The sequence below is a fragment of the Hibiscus syriacus genome, unplaced genomic scaffold (assembly GCF_006381635.1).
Source record: "Hibiscus syriacus cultivar Baekdansim isolate YM2019G1 unplaced genomic scaffold, ASM638163v2 tig00111648_pilon, whole genome shotgun sequence".
In the NCBI taxonomy this organism is placed as follows: domain Eukaryota; kingdom Viridiplantae; phylum Streptophyta; class Magnoliopsida; order Malvales; family Malvaceae; genus Hibiscus; species Hibiscus syriacus.
Genome location: NW_024063145.1, coordinates 595,325 through 616,586, shown reverse-complemented (window position 1 = coordinate 616,586; position 21,262 = coordinate 595,325). Strand labels below are relative to the sequence as shown.

Here is a 21,262-nt window from a genome sequence, read left to right as displayed (position 1 = left end):
ATAAGATACCTATTTACATAAACCAAAAGCTACAGCAGATTAAAAAGGGGTGTGTGGGTTGGGGGGGATGCCTACAGACAGAACCTTTAATATTCCACGAGACTGCAGGTTAGAACAAGCATGGGTGAGCAAACATTAGTGATGAATAACAATCTCCATATTTTCACCCATAACTGAGTAATGAAATAAATTTTTTATAAAATAGAAAAGCAGAAAAATTATTATCAGAAAGCTGCTGCATTGTTGACAATCTGTTGTTTTCTTCTTTTTCATATGAATGTCAAGCTTTCAACAAGGTAAAGTATTTACATGAAACCAATTATATCAGAGGTATCAATAACTGCAGATTCCATGCATTCCAATTTCAGGTTCCTCCATTGCAGTAATGGATGCCATTACCGTGAGGTTCTTTCTGCTTCGTGCTCGTGCTTAGATTATTCAATCCCCATATCCGAATCGTGCCATCATCACTAGCCGATGCCAACATGTGAGGGTTTGCTGGATTCCAGCTCACACAATTAACTGCTCCTGAGTGACCTGGTAAGGACTCTATAAGCTCCGCTGTGGCTCTATGCCAGATATATACCTAAACATATATAGTAAAACATAAGAAATAAATAAATTTCACTCGAGCTCTCAAGTAAATCAAATTCCTCCTAAGTTTACATTAAATTTCACTTGTGCTTCAAAAGTAAATCAATCTCCACATAAGTCTAGAACAGTTAGAAAAGGTGTACGCATAATGTCACATAACTAATCAGTATTCCAGCACTAGCAATCCATACCACATAGACTCCCCATTTCCCTTGAAAACTTAGGCATGGCTCATAAATAGCGAGACCATCATCAGCAAATAAATAATTGTCTAGCATTTCCTGTGAGATGAAGATATTATACAGACGTAAACAACTACCAAGGCAATCCAGCAATGTAAACATGTCTCCATGTATTCTTTTTCGTGTCATAGTTGTGTTAAAGGTAATTGATATAAATTTCGATACATCAAACTCAATATTAGTAACCGTATTAAGAGAATACTGCTTTACATATTAATCATAGGCTTACTTCCTATTAGAGGTTATATAGAACAAATAAAAAAGTCCATACCAGTGAGTCCTCACTGCCACTGGCAACAAAAGCTTCGTCAAGTCCACCAAAACAAGACCTAATGATGAAGCGGGTGCGTTTATGGCCTCTATATTTAGAAACAAGCTTCAGATCACCTTCTATATTCCATAGATGGATTTCTTGATTTAAAAGATCTACCAGCAGGAACCTATTGTCTCCGACAATGAGAATGAAGTTATTGGTTGATCCTCTTCGATAAATCTCTCAACTTTTGCTTCCCGGTCGAATAATAATATTGCTGTTTCCCGACATATACTAATAATCTGCTTGCCATCATCTGTAATTTCCAAATCAGAAATTTTTAGTGTTTGTTGCCCTTTCCAGCACTCCAGCTCTTTCCCATCCAATTCCCACATGCAATACTCCTATCATTCTGACCCGAAAATATCCATTTGCCATCTGGAGACCATCCACACGAAACCATACCAAGACCCGTTTTTTCATAAACATGAAGGCATTCGCCAGAAAAGACATCCCAGCGCCTTATATCTTCCTCTGAGCCGCATGTCAGAAGCTGATGGTCATCAGGACTCCATGAAACAGAAGAGAGAGATTTATGGTGACCAGAGAGTTTATGTTTTAAAGATACCCCCGTCTCGTGAACCTACAATGAGCCAATATTTTTAGAATGAGAAAATCGACCGATTGCTAGGCATAGGTGATCTCATCATTAAGTAGTGGTCTACGCATTGACACAATAATACAAGCCCTTATTTGCTTGAAACTCTGATTCCAACAAGAGTTTTAATCACCAAAAACCCTTCATTGTGGAAGAATTAGAAATAGAAAAAAGGTGGAGTGACTGGTCTTTGGAAATACCAAATACTAAGCCCTTACCAAAATAAAAAGGAAGGGGAGGGGGGATTTCAATGAAGGGCACCATCACAGAAAGCACCTCATTTATCATATTCCAACATTTTCTATTTTATTACATGAGAAAGTATTGGCTTTAATAATCAGGGTTCTCTCTTTGTTGTATCTAGGGTACTTATTGTTAGGTTCCATGTGGCAGATGCTTTTTCTATTTGTTCTTTGTTACTTGCTTTCCTCCATACACTTGACAAATAGAAAGAAAAATCATATTTGATTAAAATGAAGGGCATAAATAATCCACACATTCAAACATAACTCCTCCATTAAAGCAACAAGAAGAATCATGCATAAATTTAATCTCCACGAAACCAAGATTATTTTTCATTTCATTCTTTATTTTTTTATATGGAGTAGAATATAAATTAAAAATGAACCATTATGTATTACGAAAGATGCTAGAGATTGAACATTAAGCATCAAACAAGCTACGAAACGTTACTGGACTTAGTTGAAGGTACATAAAAATTACCAAACTCATTTTTGCAATGAGGTATGAAGAGCAGAGTTGAAAATGCAAATAAATTTATTACTCTAAGTTAGAATGTAAAAAAGTTCGACAAATGAAGGATACATGTTACTCTTGTTCCAAGTTAATAGCAATACCTCCCAAATGATTGCTGACTGATCATTTGATGATGAAGCTAGGTATTTCCCGTTATGAGAAAATTTCAAAAACCATACTTCATCGGTGTGAGCCTGTAATATCTGTTACAAGAGGATTCAAAATAAATAAATAAAAATTATTTGCAATTAAGATTTAAGAAAAGAAGAATGCAAGCAAAGTAGATAAAATTTCAGAGAAGGAAATATTGATGAAATTAATTCTCTTTAAAAAATATATAATAAAACTAATGCACTTAAAGTTGTATAGCTTCCAAGTGCACTTTCCATTAGTGTAAGAAATTTTTATGCTTGGAAATGCCATCACTTTATCCCGAAAACTCTTTCATAAAGGATGAAAATGAAATATACATCATAAATGTCTTCTAATAAACACAAGAATTATAATTTGCTTTGATGACATTCCCAGTTGTTGATTGTTTGTATCAATCATGTAGTGTACATCCACACGTTAGGTATCACAGGCAAAGCTGAGTTAACATCTCTCTTACCTAATCTTAATATTCTTGGAACAAACATATGGCCAATGAAAGAAGATATTGACATGGACATTTACCAGTTTAGAAATGATCTTTCATCAGCATACTTATTAAGTAATTACATTGAAACAATCTTTGCGAAACAACTCTCAATCACCATGATTAGGAACCATCCTCGCAAGTCTTCAGATCATGCATGAGATATTAAAGAGCTCGCTATCTACTCAATTACATACTTCAAATCATTTATTCTACGAGTACCTATGACTTCATCAATGTTAGATCTTTTTTCCTTCACATCACCTCTATAAAAGGTGAGAGCCTCAGAAAACAAATAACCATTCATCTTCTGTAACCTAATATTGGTCTTACATTGCCATTTTCAGATTCTAACAGTCCCTTCAACAAACTTTTGAGATTAGTGTAAATAGGGACACTGGGTAGAGAAAGCCTCAAGATGGCATCCAACAAAGAAATTGTCCCTCCAAAAAGTATTCAAGCTAATTCCAGTGAACATGTAAACAGTGCAATTAAAACCTAACTAATAACCAAATACCTAATATCGTTTATCTCATTCCTGAACCAAAAAAGATTAAAACCTATCCACACTGATAAAGCACAAACTTAAAATAGATATCCAATTTACACAAAATGAAAAAGAATGCACTTGTACAATTTGTTATGCAATGCACATGAAAATTTGCATCGATAAAAATGTAAAAAAGACTTAAGAATTTTGCCATATTTTAGCAAAAGAGAGAAAATCTGATTAGAAGCAAAAAGTAAACCTGCAATGCTTGAGAAGGAATGTGATCTCTCCCACACTGATGATCAGAATATAGTGACATTTCCTTATCCAAAGAGTTGTGAAACATGCAAGCATCTCGTTGCAAGACAAGGGCCTGTTCAACTAAATGCTCCAACCTTCCTTCGGGGATCATAACTGTAGGAGGAAGCAGCTTCTGTAATTCTTCCAATAGTTTACTCCGGGATCTTGCCCTCAACGTATCTTGTTTCAGTGACCGGACAGAAGAACAGTAAGATGGTGACACGATGTATGAAGAAAGCTCACGTACTCTACTATTATTGACACTAAGAGGTGCAATCTCAGTCCTCAATGTTTTCAGAGCATCCATTACCTTTTCTTCATCCAAAAGTTCCAAAAACTTATGTTCCAATATCAGAAAAGAGGCTGATTTTATGGTCTTTTCACCAGTTAGACCAATATTACGCAATGTGACAACACTTTCATCCCAATTTCCCTCAAGTATTTGCCGCATAAATACATGGATCAAGAAGAATGTAATGGTATCCCCGACTCTTCCTCTAGATGAGCACCACTCTTTTTATAACCAAGAGAGTATAATGTTTTTGCTATTATTCGGACAAATTCTACCTTCTTTATAACTCCTTTTGAGCCAACAACTTCTTCGCCCCCTTCAGACTGCAGGGGCCGAGCCATTAGGTCACTTGAAGACCCAGCTACAATCTCTTTAATAGTTGAACCGTTTGAAAGACGTCTCAGTTCTTCAGAGGATAGTTTCATACGTTTTGAGGCTGGTTCATCATCCTCTACACCTCCCATGAAAGGTGCACCTCAGCCCATATATTATTGGAGAGTTAAAGAAATGGCAGATAAGCTAATGCCTCTAATGAATCACAAGGAGCAAGCCCTACATACAATAGTCAACAAGGGGATATAAGCTATTAAAATTGACTGTAAAAAAGAGAGAAAGAAGTGCAAGGAAAAAATTCAAGGATTACCAATAATATTTTTTTTTTATAGAAAATTAGGCCTCATTAAAAACCCCTTCATACCCTCCATGTTACAACAGTAACATGAAGGACATTGGAAGGAGGAAAAGAGTGCCTATGAATTTTATTAATCAAAACAATAATACACAGTCAGTACCAAACAACCTACAGTTACAACATAACAATGATTACATAAGACTTAAACCAAACACCCTACAGTAATACAAACATTTCACAACACCTTAACACACCAAACACATAACCTATTAATCAACCTATACCATCTTTTACCAAGGACTGAAGCATAGGGGTGCATATATCCGGATTTTTAATCCACTTCAATGCAGTACTAGAATCCGATTCTAGAATAATCCTGACTTGGGACAGATCCTGATTCTTCAATAAGATGCAACCCTCTTTTTATCGCCAATAGTTCTGCAAGTATAGGAGGACCACCTCCAACCTTCTCTGAAAACGAATCAAACAACATACCTCTACTATCCCTAATCAGCCCACCTATTCCTCCTTTATCCCAACCCTTAACCATCACCCCATCTACATAAGATTTATGAACCCATCCGGAGGAGGTACCCACCAAGATGAAGGAGAACAACCCTTTTTCTGTCTTCCCACTAAATCTGCTAGTTTTTTATCACCCACTAAGGAGTCAAAAGGAATATGCACATTATTAAATCTAGCACCAAACAAGAAGCAATTCTAAATCGAACAAGAAAGAACAATAACGCAACACCTTCCCTTTTTGAAAAAATACCTCATTCCTGCACTTCCACACTGTCCACATCACCGCCTTAGAATGAATTTCCAAATAATGGAACTCGGTAGTAGGTATCCCACAAAATGATGAAAGCAATCAAATTCTTTGGAACCACAAAAGAAACATTCCAATAATTCGAAAATCTAGACCACAAACCCCATACCACCACACTGTGCAAAAAAATATGTGAAACTGACTCCACAAACCTACCACACATCGGACATAAGGGATCATCAATCCTAGCCACTCATCTCTTCAACAATTCCTCCTTAACCGCCACTCTCTAATGTGCAACTTGCCAAACAAAAGTTTCCACACGGGGAGGTGCTACCCCTACCCATACATGCCTTTCCCAAGTACCATCGTTCCCTCATTACCAACCTGATCAAAAAAAATTATTGATGCATGATTTAGCTGAAAAACAACCCTCTCCATTCCCTAACCATATCCAACAGTCTTCTTCTAATGGTGACAAATTTGTATCATTCAAAAAGAAATAAATTGTAACCATTGTTCGACCTCTCAATCCACCAAGTTCCTTCTCATTTGAATATCCCATACCCAGCCCGTAGCATTATTCACCCTAAACTCTACAACTTTACCCCCTTTTATTGTTCGAAAGAGCAAAAAGCCTCGGGAACCGATTTTTAAGAGGAACCACTCCCAACTATACATCATGCCAAAACTCCACTGATTCTCCATTTTCAGTTCTCAAACACATTTTTCCTAATACAATCCCCAAATTCATCACTAGAAAAGTTCTTAACTCCTTCCAAATCCAAGAAGCACGTGTTGTCCAAGTATTCCCAATCATACTAGAGTTCGGATCCAAGTTGTACACACAACACACAACCCTTTTCCACCAAGAGCCCTTTTATGAAGCAAATTTTCATACCCATTTTACCAGAAGAGCCCTGTTCAAGTGTACCAAATTCGAAATCCCTAAACCCCCAACCTCTTAGGCTTACACACCAAATTCCAATTCACCAATGAATGTTCTTTTTTCTGTCAAACCCCCCTCCAAAAAAAATAAAGGATGCCATGATAGAGTTTAATTTGTTTAGCACAGTACATGGAATTCGAAAAATAGAAAGTAAATGGGGAGAGAGCACAACACTGATTTCACCAACACCGCCCTGCCAGCCAACGATAAAGACTTAGCCTTCCATCCAGCAAGCTTGTTATGAAATCTCTGTACGACCGGCTCCCAAGGGCAATCGAATTTCTCTTGGTCCCCAACGGTAAACCTAAAACTCCGATGGAAAATATCCCACTGAACAATCAATTTCCATAGCCCAAGAAGCTAACACCTCCTCAACATTAATTCCAAATATTATGCTCTTAGCTAGATTTAACTTCAATCCCACCAACAGTTCAAAAATTAATAACACCCTTCTAACGTTCAGCAAATCACGTATAGAGGCCATGCTAAAAATTATAAGATCATCCGAAAATTGCAAATGCAATAACATGAAGAAACGTTCATGAGCACCTAACTCAAACCCGAAAACAGTCCCTTGTCCACTGCTTTAACCAATAGCAAATATAACAATTCACCACCCAAATTAAACATAGGAGATAGCAACAACCCTATCTCAATCCTCTTGCAGTGTGAATTTTCTCCATAGGAGTCTCATTCACTAAAGCCAAATGGAAGTTGTTGACTACATTAATAGATCCAAGAACGCCATTTATCACCAAATCCCATTATCCCATTATTTTCAGCAAAATCAATCAATCCACCGAATCATAAGCTCTCTTAAAGTCCACCTTAAAGACTAACCCTTCAACCCTTTCTTCCGCAAAAATCAATGCCTTCATTTGCAATAAACGAACAATCCATTATGTGTCTCCCCGGTATAAACGCAAATTGTGACGGACTTATTATTTCATTAATGCACAAGCTCAACCTTCTAGCTAAGACCTTTGAAAGGTTTTATATAACCCTCCAACGAGGCTAATTGGCCTAAAATCTTCTAGCCCCTCCGATTAACCCTCTTAGGTATAAGCGAAATGAAAGAATGATTCACCTCCATATCCCATTCCTTCCCCTAATAAAACTCCTTAAAAAACAGCACCATATCTTCTTTTAAATTTGGCCAAAATTTCTTAAAGAACCCTAAATTCAGACCATTAGGACCAGGTGCTTTGTTGCTATCCGAATGAGCAATTGCTTCCCAAATTTCCTCTTCAGTAAATGGCTTCTCAAGAGCCATACTTTGCTCTTTTGAAAGTTTTAAAACTCCAAATCTAGTTCCTCAACCTCCAAGGTATTTTTTTGGTTAAACAACCTTTAAAGAACTCCACCACCGAAGCTTTAATTAAGCTAGGATCAAAAGTGACTTCATTATCCACTTTGAGGGACTTAATACAGTTTCTCCTCCCTCTAACTCCAATACTTTAATGCAAGAATCTTGTGTTCTTGTCTCCTTCCAAACTCCACTTCAATGACTTTTGTAACCAAATCGATTATTATTTCTTATAAAGGTCCCATAAATTTTTTTTTTTTTGCTTCAACTAATGACTTCATTGACACCGTGAAAAGACCTTGTTACATATCCAATTCCATCTCCTGAATTTCTTTCTTCAACCTACTAATTTTTCCTGGCAGCTCTGGATAACCCTTCCTAGACCATCTCTTTACTGCATCCTTCACCCCATTTAACACAATGGAAATGGGCTTCTTCTTTTTTCTTTACAAAGTTTAACCAACTCCTCCATCATCTAGTCAAACCCATCCTCCTCCATGACATAATTAAAAATCCTGAACGGTTTAGACCCCAATTCCATTCACTATTTTCCAACATAATCTTATTATGATCAGAAACAGACCTTGATTGCAGAGTTTGACATATTTTGGGAAATAATGTTAAAACCTCTGATCAACCAGAAAACGTTCTAGTCTCATATAGGTCGTACTTCCCTATTGTTACACCATGTAAATCGACCTCCAGACAAAGGCAAATCTACCAAATTAGCTTTACTCACAAAAGCTCTAAAACACTCATTAAAACCAAATTCACAGCACCTCCAGCTTTCTCTTCCTATGACAAAACAGCATTGAAGTCTCCTCCTAAACACACTGGGCAATCAACATTTTTCAAAAAGGATAATAACTCCCTAAAAACAGCTCCTTTTCTGAATCTACACTCGGACCATACACATTAATGAAACAACAAATCCCTGATAATCCTTCCATAATCCCCTATATTGCCACAAATCTCCTATGAATGACTTCTTCCTTCACAACAAACTCCTCATTCCACATGGTAATTAATCCACCAGTAGAACCTTTAGCAGAAGCTACTGCCGAACCACTCAAAATTTCCCTCCCATTTTCCTCGCTAACGCATGACTCACAACTTCCACTTTTGATTCTTGTAAAAATAATATTATAGGCTTCTTCTCATCAGCAAACCTACTTACAGCTCGAGCTTTAACCCTCCTACCCAAACCCTAACATTCAAAGACATTATCGACCACTCAACCATCATCATCGTACCATAACCAATTATCCTATTCCAATTATCTTCCCCCATGCAAATCTCTCTCCTTAACCAAAGGAACTGCTTTGTTCATGAATGCTTTCTCACCTCCTCTAAACTTAACCCCAATAGTTTGCTAACATTCCAACATTCCAATGCCTCTGCCCACTCTCTTTGCCTCATTCACAGTAAAGTAATCTGAACCCTTACCAATACAGCTCTTAACTCCCTGCTTTACTAACTGATGCACTCTTACCAGAATGTCGATACTGGGCCGAGACAGGCCCATTCAGAAAGCCTAATGCAGTCTATTCAACATTCTTCACTTCTGTAGTCAAATAACATTTGTATTTGGTCTTAAGCTCCCTTGATCAGGCCCATTCACCACAAGCTTATCCAAGCTAATATTAAGCTCATTTTCCTGGTCAACCATATCATGCCCCGAAGTGAACCTCCCATGCTCCTCATTTTCTCTCCCTTCATTAAAAACTTCCGACTCATTCTACTAGATGGGGACAACACTTGTTGTCTCCTTACACAAGTCAACAGAAAAAATATTTTTTTATCCTATTTTTTCATTCAAACTCCCATCGATCTCTGTGCTACCACCTTGTTGAGAACCCCGAACCCATGCTTCTACCCTATTTTGAGAGTCTGACACCGCCAGTTTGCCCAACTGCCCTACCTGACCTTCCTGAACATCCCCTTGGCTCCAGTCCAACAAATTCTCCTCCCAAGGATCCACTGATACATCCTCTTCAACCACATCTGCTAACTCAGGAAAAAAATCTTCACTACCTTCAACCTTAATCTTGATAATAAACGATCTCCCATACGTGTTGATGGTGACATATGAAAGAATATCGAACGGAATCTCAACCCTCAAAAGCATATGCGCCACTCAACAATCCACCCTTTCGACTGTTTGCTCTGAATCTTCACTAACTTGCCCCATCTTGATGCCATACTAGTAAAGAATGAAACTGACCAACAATTTAATGGAACACCTTCATGGAAATTGCACAGTAAGCTAATGGAACACACCCATCCTCCGAAATAGACTCCAACCTTTCGAACCAAAGGACAAAGCCTCCCACTTATCTTCCATCGCTACCTCTTTCTCCTCCACTGTCTGGAAGACTAACAAACATGTATTTTTTGCATAACCCCACCTTACCACCTTGACATTGAAGCCCTCATTCCATAATGCCTTCTGCACAAATCAACTTCAAAAACCGCCTTGCAAATGCCTGTTAAAGACGAACTCAACCATAGCCTTTCCTCCACCGGAATAGAAACTTCCAAAGGTTTTTTCACCTCCCTCTTATCTCCAAAGCTACTCACTTGCAAACCCTCTGAAACTTTTTTCACCCCACTACCGTATCCTTATATGTCCTACCATCATGAAACATGTTCATCAACTCCACCTTCCTGACATCTTTAACTGGAGATATCGATCTTCTCCCTTTCGATTCCTCTACTACAACATCTTTTGACCCCTCCTCGCTATCACACTTCATGCTCCTCGTAACAATATTCTTCTAATATTTCGCAATAGTCACTGATATTCTCCTCCCATCCACCATGGCATTATTCATCTTTTCCTTTGCCTTAAGTAGATCCTCCATGCTTGCAAAATGAACAAAAGCAAACGAATTTTCCTTGTATTTAGGTCTCTTGTTAACAAACGGAATAAGAACCTTAATAACCTTGCCATGATAACTAAAATGTTCCCATAAAGCACTTCTATGCACTCTCCTACTAAGATTATCAACGAATGCCGACCACGTTACTCCTCCAGGAATCTCTCTACCTCTACCTGAAGAACCATTACCTTTTGACTTCTCACCCTCTCTCTCTAACTCTCTCTCCCATATTTTCCTCTGGATTTGAATTTGTTGAAGTTATGAGGATTTAGCATCCCTTTCTCAGTTGATAACCTTTCCAATTCGGTCCAAGAGAAAGACTTCTTGGAAGTGAAACCAGCAGAGGAGAAGGTTGCATCTTATCTCTTGAAGGTAATCCATTTAGCTATCTCTCATAACAGGTGCACATATAAATCTTTTTTACTTTTCATATCTAGATATCATTCTCTATATACAAGTTAAAAAAACTACTCTAGATAATTAGAATACCATCATTATACTACAATAGGTACATGTCAATCAATCGTTACAATGCAAATATGGAATTCGGCAAAGAAAGATTCGGATTCGTAGAAAACAGAGATATAAGGGAGAAGGTGATGAGGCACCAAAAAGATAAAAGATTCAAGTTAGAGCCTAAATGGCACCCATAGGATACTACGAATTAATTTTAATAACCTAAAAAGAACAGTGATCTAAAGAGACCAATGATCGTATAAGCATAAAGTTGGCTCAGCTAATAATGATAGATTCAATATAAGCTTCACCGATAGAAAAGTTAAGTTAAAGTTGGCTTAGATAAAATGGTCATATTGTGAGTTATATTACGATATTACTTTGTAAATATTAGTGTTTCATCCTAACACTAATTCTAGCAACCTAGTTTTCAGGTAAAATAATTTCAGATTAGTTAAAACTCTTGACTTAGATAGGGCTATTTTATTTATAACTAGGACTCCTTGAACTGCACCTATAAAAACAGTCTTGTACCATTCTTTTTCAATGTAAATTGAAGTAAATTCCTAGTATTTTTTTCCAGAAAATTATATTTTCTACATGGTATCAGTTAGGTTATATCCTGACTACGATGGTATTTCCTACCTTTTTCGAGGTTCTTTCGGAGGCCGCGACCTCTATTTCTCACCCAAATCCTACCATCGCCGGTAATTCTGCTACGATCAATGTTGCATTATCTTCTTTACCTAGTTCTATTTCTTGGATTGTTGATTCTGGGGCAAGTGATCATATGTCGGGCAATTTCACACTATTTCATAATTTTCAAAAAGCAATCTCTTACTCTAGTGTCCGAACTATTGATGGTTCGCTTTCAGCTATTGCTGGTCGTGACACTATTCACATCAATCTGCATATTGTTTTATCTTCTATTTTTCCGTTCTGAATTTAACTTGCCATCTTCTTTCGGTTAGTAAATTGTCTGCGGAATTGTGTTGCACTACAAGTTTTAACTCTGATATTTGTGAATTTCATGATTCAAACTCAGGAATAGTGATTGGCAGTGCTACGCGTTGTGGTGGATTTTACATCCTTTAATGATGTTTCTGCTGAGATAGTTTTATGGCATTTTAGGTTAGGTCATCCTAATTTTTTCAATCTTGCAAAGTTGTTTCCAGAACTCTTCATTAATAAAAATCATGCATCTTTCTCTTGTGATATTTGCCATCTTGCCAAACAAATTCGCAGTACATATCATCCTTCCCTATATTGCTCTCCTAAACCTTTTGCGATCGCACACAATGATATTTGGGGTCTATCTCATGTAAAAAGTCTGAATGGAGTTCGTTTGTTTATTTCTTTGATTGATGACCATTCTCGTACGACATGTACTTTTCTCATGTGCGATAAAGATGAGGCTGGTGATATTTTTAAGCGACCACAAAATGAGTAAGAAACAATGTCGAAATTCTATTAGGACTTTTAAAGTTTGATAATGGTAGTGAATATTTTTCACTCGTTGGGGTCTTTCTTTTAGGAAAAAAGGAATTGGCCATCTCACTTCCTGTGTCAATACACCTCAACAAAATGGGGTCGCTAAGCATAAAAACCGACAACTTCTTGAGGTTACTAGGTCACTTCTTTTTTTCTACTCATGTTCTTAAGTATTTTTGGGGTGAGGCTCTCTTAGCTACTATTTATCTCATTAATCGCATGCCCAATAAAGTTTTGCAATTTCAATGTCCACGGGATGTTCTTACTCAATTTTTTCCTCATTTTAAACCATTAATTATTGGTGTTCCTCTTCGTGTCTTCAGTTGTACTGCTTTTGTCCATGATCATACCAACTCTAGGTCTAAGCTTGATCCAAAGGCAATCCGATGCGTCTTCGTTAGGTACTCTTCAGTTCAAAAGGGTTTTAGGTGTTATTCTTCTCTTACTAAAAAAGTTTTTTCTTCAAGGGATGTTACCTTCCTTGAACATATACCTTTTTTTCTCCAAGTCTGAAATTCAAGGGGAGAGTAAGTGTGAATTTCAGCTTTTTCTAGTTAATACTAAACTACCAATCACCTATTTCCTTCTGAAACTACCGAAACTCAACCACCACTGCCACTTCTAATCCTAAAGGTCAAATAGTCCTACACCAAACCGAAAACCGTTAAATTCTCCTTGATCACCAAGCCCATTTGTGTCAGTGTTTATCTCCTAGAGTGACCTTACATACAAACGACGACCAAAACACGTCCCACCAATCTCCACACAACCTATGCACAGTCAAGAACCAAAACCAGGTTTGAATTCCTTGGAAAGTGAAGAAGGTTATCAGAGTAAGTTGGATGTATTGGTTGATACTAGTGAGTTACCAATTACTCAGAAGAAGGAAGTACGATGGTGTACAACTCATCCCAATAGTAAGTTTGTCATTCATGGTAAACTAATACCTGACTTTAAGAATTATACAGCTAAAATAAACAGCATTCGCATTCCAAACACAGTGGAAGAAGCGCTAAAAAGTCTCGAGTAGAAGAAGGCAATAGAAGAACTTTCGACACCTGAAAGTAACAAAACATGGATTATGTTGATCTTCCTAAAGACAAGAAACTAGTTGGTTGCAAATGGGTCTTTACCGTGAAATACAAGGTGGATTGTACTGTTGAACGATACAAGGTTAGATATGTAGCACATGTGATCACTCAGACTTATGGAGTAGAATATCAAGAGACTTTTGTTTTGGTTGCGAAACTCAACGCTGTGAGGGTTTAACTATCCTTAGTAAATGAGGATTGGGTACTTCATTAGCTAGATGTCAAGAATATGTTCCTCAACGTTAATCTCGAATAAGAGGTTTATATGCGAGTTCCACCAAGAGTACAATTGAAATCCGAAATTAAACGAGTGTGCAAACTGTTGAAATCTTTATATTGGACTAAAACAATCACCCGGGCTTGATTCGACAGGTTCACAAAAGTACTTTTGCAAGACAACTATAAGTAGTGCCAATCTAATCACACTCTATTCGTATAGACTGCGCCAAGCAAGAAAAAAAAATCTTAATTGTCTATGTTGGTATCATCATCACGGGTAATGACTTAGTGGAAATAAAGAGATTGAAGGCATTGCTAGCAAGAGAGTTTGAACCCAAAGATTTAGGGACCTTGCGGTAATTTTTGGACATGAAGGTGGCAAGCTCAAGAGAGGGAATTGTTATAAAACAAAGGAAGTATATTATGGACTTACTTTCTAGATTGGGATGACTGGTTGCAAGCCTTCGAAAACTCCCATGAAAGCGAACCTGAAGTCATGAAAAGAGGGGAGTCCAATAAATAAGTAGTATCAAAGGTTAGTAGGTAAGTTAATTTATCTATCACTAACGAGCCGGTACATAGTTTTTTCTGTTAGCATTGTGAGCCAATACATGAATGATCTTAAAAAACATTTGGAGGCTGAAAATCGAACCTTGAGGTATATAAGAATGACATCGGGACACAGATTGATTTTCATAAAACATGAAGATAGGACGATAAAGATTTTCTCAGATTCTAGCTGGGCTGGAGAGCTAACGGAACGAAGGTCGACTAAGGGTTATTGTTTGTTTGTGTGGGGAAAATTGGTGACTTGGAGAAGCAAGAAACAAGTTGTGGTTTCCAGAAGTAATGCTGAAGCAGAGTTTCAAGCAATAACACTTGGAATTTGTGAAAGAGTTCGGTTACAAAGGCTTCAACTGAGTTAGAGGTGTGCGATAGCAGCCATTTTGAGCTTCAGAGTGACAGTAAATCAACCATAAGTATTACTAAGAATCTAATACATCACGACAGAACGAAACATGCAGAGATCGACAGACATTTTATTGCTAAGAAGGTGAATGGTGGAACAATAAGACTAAACTATGTCTCTTCGAAAAATCAACTAGCAAATGTCTTGACCAAAGCACTTCCAAGGGTTACTCTTGACGAAATCACATCAAAGTTGGGTCTTTATAATATTTACTCTCCAACTTGAGGGGGAGTGTGAGTTATATTATGATTATTACTTAGTAAAAATTATTGTTTCATCCTAACACTAATTCTAGCAACCTATTTTTTAGATAAAAATAATTTGAAATTAGTTAAAACTCTTGATTTAGATAAAACTCTACTTTATTTATAACTAGGACTCCTTGAATTACACCTATAAAAACAATCTTGTACCATTCTTTTTCAATGTAAATTGAAGTAAATTCCTAGTAAATTATATTTTCTACACACATGTTTAAGTTTCTAGCTAGAAAGAAAATTTATATTGACCAAGACATCAGCTGTCTAACATCAGTTTCCATTTTCAGCTATTTCGTAAGACATGATTAATGGTCAAAATATCCATTTAACATAACCAATATAGCCAAATAACTGACTCAACCCATAGGGCATACATAATCGCAGTTGGTCGCATCATTTGTGGTTTACCTCCTAAGTTACAACACAATGATCAGTTTTATGGCTTGGGGTCAGAGCCATGTATGGTAACAGCTATCCTAACAACTTAGTTGTTTGTCTCGAATAAAAATACTTTTACATTGTAAAGTGATAGATATTATATGGAAAACTAAGGAAATCCTAGATGAATCTACTAGTTAGTCATCCTAAGGCTAAATTGGAGGATCACTAACTTCAGATTTCAGCCAAAAAAATGGCTTGGGAACTTGCACTTACAAATACAAATTATAAAGATCGGTACTCCCCTTCATGTTTAGGGTTTAGAACAATTTGTTAACTTGATATAACTGAAGATATAATAAATAAGAAAGAAAGAAAACATCATTCCAGCTACAAATATGAATTTAACTTCAGTAATATGTATCCAATTTGGTTAAAAAAGAGGGGAAGGGGAAGATTTCTTCAATTTGATATAACTGAAGATTCTACAAATAAAAGAGAAAAAAAAACAGGACACGAAGCATCAATATATCATTCAGGGATTATTCTTACCATACTATTTTCATGCAGAATGCTTTTTGAAAATTGAAGGGACATAAATTCTGATTTAGTCATTGAAACAATAAATTTAATACATTTCAATCAATTTTATTGTAGACTGTAATTACACATGATGTGCTGACAAAATCTGAAATCAAACTATGTTGTTCTTGAATAATTTCTTTGTGATAAAAAGTTATAAATGTTTATAACCCTACAATCACTTTACACTAAAAGGAACTGGGATTTAACAGTACAAATCTTTGTAACTTTAGTACACTAAGTTGTGCAAAGATAATTGTTAACAAATATTTGCTCAGCTGAGAAACTTCAACCATTACTTGGACAACAAAGACATTACATCCATTTTAGGAAGAAATTTATTTCTTCTTATAAATTTGAACCTACACAATGTAAATGTAGTGGTTGACATATCGCTAAGTACTCCATCCAAAATTAACATGAATAGAGAGAAACATGGACAAAAGCAAAAAGGACTGACAAAGTATAAGTTTGTTTTGCTAGGAGCAACGAGCTTAAGTAATCAAAATTCTTAATATCAATGTGCAAGCCTCGGAAGATTGCAAGTTTCAAAAACCAAATTGTTAGCTCGATGGTCTACAACTTAAATGCTGAGTCTGCTAACAAATGTAACTAAATAATGACACCTGCACTCAAAATTGATTGAAAGAATCACGTTGCCACAATAATATATGATGAAGTTCAAGCTGCACATATTACATTCAAAATAAGATCATTTAAAAAGATAAAAAGGAAGGACCATTTCACCGCAGAATCATGTAGAATGAAGAAAGAATATGGTTTTGGATCCAAAATTGAATAAAAACAAGTTCTTGAAAGAAATAATGGCAAACCCACATCAGAAATACAATCAATAATGTAGAGCATCTACAGTACCAAGCAGATAAAACTAATAACATAGAAATATACTTAAAAATAAAAGCTACTAACCAATTAGCTCTAAAGCAAAACTACCAAAACCAGCAAAACATTAGATTGCAAGGTAAATCAGGGTAAACCCAGCAGTAAAAAGGAAAAAAATCTGAAATACCCACAAAGGGAGTATGAACAAACAAGCCGATTCAGATCAGAAAGAATCGGATTGAGAAATCAATATTTCGAGAACTGAGAGAAGACATTATAAAAGAAAAAATTGCCCTGTTTTTATTTCGGCAAACACCTGATTTTAAGCAAGAAACATAACCAATAAATCGAAAGCAAAAAGGGTACAAGGATTAAAATCAGATGAAAAAAAGTCTAAAAGGCTATTCGTACCCAAGAGAAAGGAAGGTAAGCGTTTGGTACCTTTGCAGAGTGCGGTAGAAAACAAGAGCTTTTTTTTTCTCTGCGCGTGGAGGAAACAACCTCAACAGGAGGCTAAAAAGAGTGATAATGGAGCTATTAACTTGAGCAAATGGGGCTTTCTGAACAGCTTTCATCTTCTCACAATCTAAAGGATAATGCTTTCTCAAGGCCAATTTAGGCCAATCTTGATGATGGGTTGGGCTCGTAGCAGGATCAAATGTGTCTAGGTTTTGGAATGTTAGGAGGTAGGGTTTAATAGGGTATAAAAGAAACGGTTCAAACAAATCAAGTTATATTCGTGTGTTAGTTTATTTATTTTTAAGTTCATGTTTTGTTCATGTTCGGATAAATTCTTATTATCATGTTTGAACTCAATTCTTCAATGTTAACTAAACAAACAAACAAAAATGAAACAAAACAAAACTAACTAAATAAAGCCTACAATTCAACATGAGATTTGTTGAGTTCTAAAGTTGAAGGAAGCATTTTTAATATCTTAAAAAAACTAAGTACAAACAAGTAGTTTGATCGATTCAAAACAAAACATATTACAAAAGAATCAATTTAAAGCACGAATCAAATTGTCTTAGTGATTTTAGTGGTTAAAGAGATGTTTGTTATCTTTAGAGGTCTTAGGTTTGAGCACTAGTAATTGCAGGGTATTTGAGCGTTTATTGGCAAATGTTTAAAAGTCTCTAGAATAGATACTATCACTTCCAATCACCTCATATTAATAAAAAAATTAATTCAAAAAGATATCACCAAAAATGTTGCAGTAAACACCAACTGAAAAAGTTGACAACTTAAATAGCACATTCTCTTACAATGAATTCAATACCATATCCTAATAATATCAAACCAAAAAATTCAATAGTTTCACCCATCAAAATTATAACTTCAAAGTAAAAAAATCTTTCTAATTTTTACTTTGCTAAAAAAATAGTTGTTCAATTAAATAATATTTCAAATATTAAATAAATAGAAAAATACTTAAAAAGTACTTATTTTGTGTTTTTTCAACTCATAAATATTTTGATATCAGTTGGATGGATAAAGTAATATTTGCATTGTACCAATTCATAAAGATGAACAATATGCATCAATAACTCTACCATCAACATAAAAAGTAGATTCTAAAGCCACTATTGTAATAAGTATAGACAAGATTTTACCAATCATTTTTTATAAAATTTAAAACTTGAGGTACCTTCCACCACTTTAAGGCATCAAAATCACCATAATTTTCCTTACAAATGAACACTTAATCATCCAAGTATATATATAGTTCAGACTCAACATTGTCAATTGTGTCAACACTTAATATATCTCTCAAACTTGGACCTCATAGGCGTAATTGATGTGTGCTCGACCACAAGGATGAAGTCGACTCGTTAATATTCTTGATTGAATTAAGGAACCTGAGTGAAGGAGATATCGTATTGGATCCTTAATTTGGAAGTGCACATAAGTGAAGTATATTGTAATTGGAATGATAAGGATGGTGGATCTTTTAATGAAATTTGGATAGGTGATTAGATGATGGAGAATGCTTGGTGGTGGATCGGATGATATATTTTTTTAATTGATGTAAGATAGACTTGATATTAGTTTGAAGGAAACCATGGATGAACTAACATTATAAGAAGTGAAGATCCTAAACTTATATAGTTTTTTTAAGTAATAACAAAGAAGAAATAACATGACCCGCTATCTATATTGATATAAGAACCAACATTAACAAAAGATGGATGAATGTCACATTCGAAGAATGATAAGTTTAGTAGAGAGATATCATAAGCTATAAATGATAAGTATAAGGATAAAAAATGAGACAAACTCAATCATATATGAAATTTTAAAGGTTTACAAACTATGTTCCAAATGAGAAAAAGTAGCCACTATTTATAGGCTTTACAAACATATGATAAAACTAAAATAATTAAATGTAGATGAATATTATAGGAAAGATAAATGAATTCTTCATGTTTATCGTTCATTGAATACTATCAAGATACATGATGTGTCATTAAACAAACCCTGCAAATAGAGAATATATGTTGTTTAAGCCTTTCAAATGAATTTAGTTCCTTGATGTGGTGTGAACACAAGTGAAATATTAATAAAATATTGTATTAGTTTAAGATTCCAACTAGAATTAACTAATTGAATATCCAAAGTTTTCTCTAAGATTGTATGGCATCTTGTTGGTGGAGGTTAGGCCTGTAAATGAACTGAACGTTCAGCGAACCGTTCATGAACCGTGCGGTGGGAAGTTCGTTTATGTGCATTTATTTATTAAATGAACGAACGTGAACAAGATTTTGTGTTCGTTTAATTAAATGAACGAACATGAACATAGGTCTCGTTCGTTCATTTACATTCATTTACATTCGTGAACGTTCGGTTATATTCGTTCGGTTATGTTCGTTTTTGTTCGTTTGGTTATGTTCGTTTATGTTCATTCATTTATGTTTAACCCAATCTTCTTAAATCAATTTTGTGACCAATTTGTAAGTATCTTAAAAATATTAATTAATCTAATATTTTGATGACCAACTCCATAATTAACCTAATTTTATTTCAAAAACCCAACAATATTAACATGGTTTAGTTCTTTTTGAACGATCCATAAGCTGCATACCCAACACCGTCAACATCCACTGCGCCAGAACCCTATGTGACTGCGCCACCAGCTGGTTTTCCGATGAGCAAAGAGGAGTCCCAGAAACTGGTTGCTTTTGAAACCAAGTCCAAAGGTGATAGATTCCGGAAGGGATGTTAAGTATTAAGCACCGTTTCTTCTACTCAAATAATCTTCTTTTCTTTCATATATAATGGAGTATTCGAATTTACAAGTAAATAGTGATCAACCAGCACCACAAGTCAACTTACTTTGAACTCAAGAACCCAATAATAGTGAGGCCTTATTCCATAGGTTGAGAAGTTCTTTAACGCGTTTCATCAAACAAATTTTGTGCGCCATCCGGATATGGAAGTTTAGCCAGCTGAGAAAGAATGTTGAAAACATTTTGATATTTCGAATAACAAATTAAGTTAAATGAATTTTAAGATTTTACAAATGATTTTCTAAGGTATATTCGAATTAATTAATCGGATATCAAATTATTACTCAAAGTCTTTCAAGATCAATTTTAATCCTTACTAAATGTGTAAAATTGTGATTTGTACTTAAACTATTTTTGAAACAATTTTCACAAAGTATTTTGAACCAAAATCAAGCCTTAAATAAATTTTTCAATGGCATGCACCGATGCATCAATCCATGCATTGATGCACCATTGAATAAATTGAACATCGAATGCATTTCATGCATCGATGCACTCTCTATGCATCGATGCACTTGGGTTTTATTAAAACATCGAATGCATTTCATGCATCGATACACGAGCAATGCACCGATGCACTCAGGCTATTTTCAAACATCGAATGCATTTTTTGCATCGATGCACACTTGGTGCACCGATGCACTAAGTGTTCCAACTGTCAAAATATTTGAATTTTACACTGATGCACTATAGTCATGCATCGATGCACCGACGTTCCCAACCAGTTTTATTAATTATTTTCACACAATAACGGCTCTATTGACTCTACTAATCATCCTCAACATTTAGAATCATTTGAAGGTGTATTTAAACAAGCTTAGAAGCAATTGATCAATAACAATAAACATCAAGCAACTAGAATCAAGAGAGAATCAAAGAGAAAGCATCAAACCTCAAGTTTGAGCATTTCAAGCCTATTTTTC

At 35.6% G+C, this 21,262-nt stretch overlaps 1 pseudogene; it reads right to left on the bottom strand.

Moving 5' to 3' along the window:
- Positions 1-218: 218 nt before the first annotated feature.
- Positions 219-17,608, bottom strand: LOC120166882 (annotated as a pseudogene).
- Between the last annotated feature and the right edge of the window lie 3,654 nt (positions 17,609-21,262).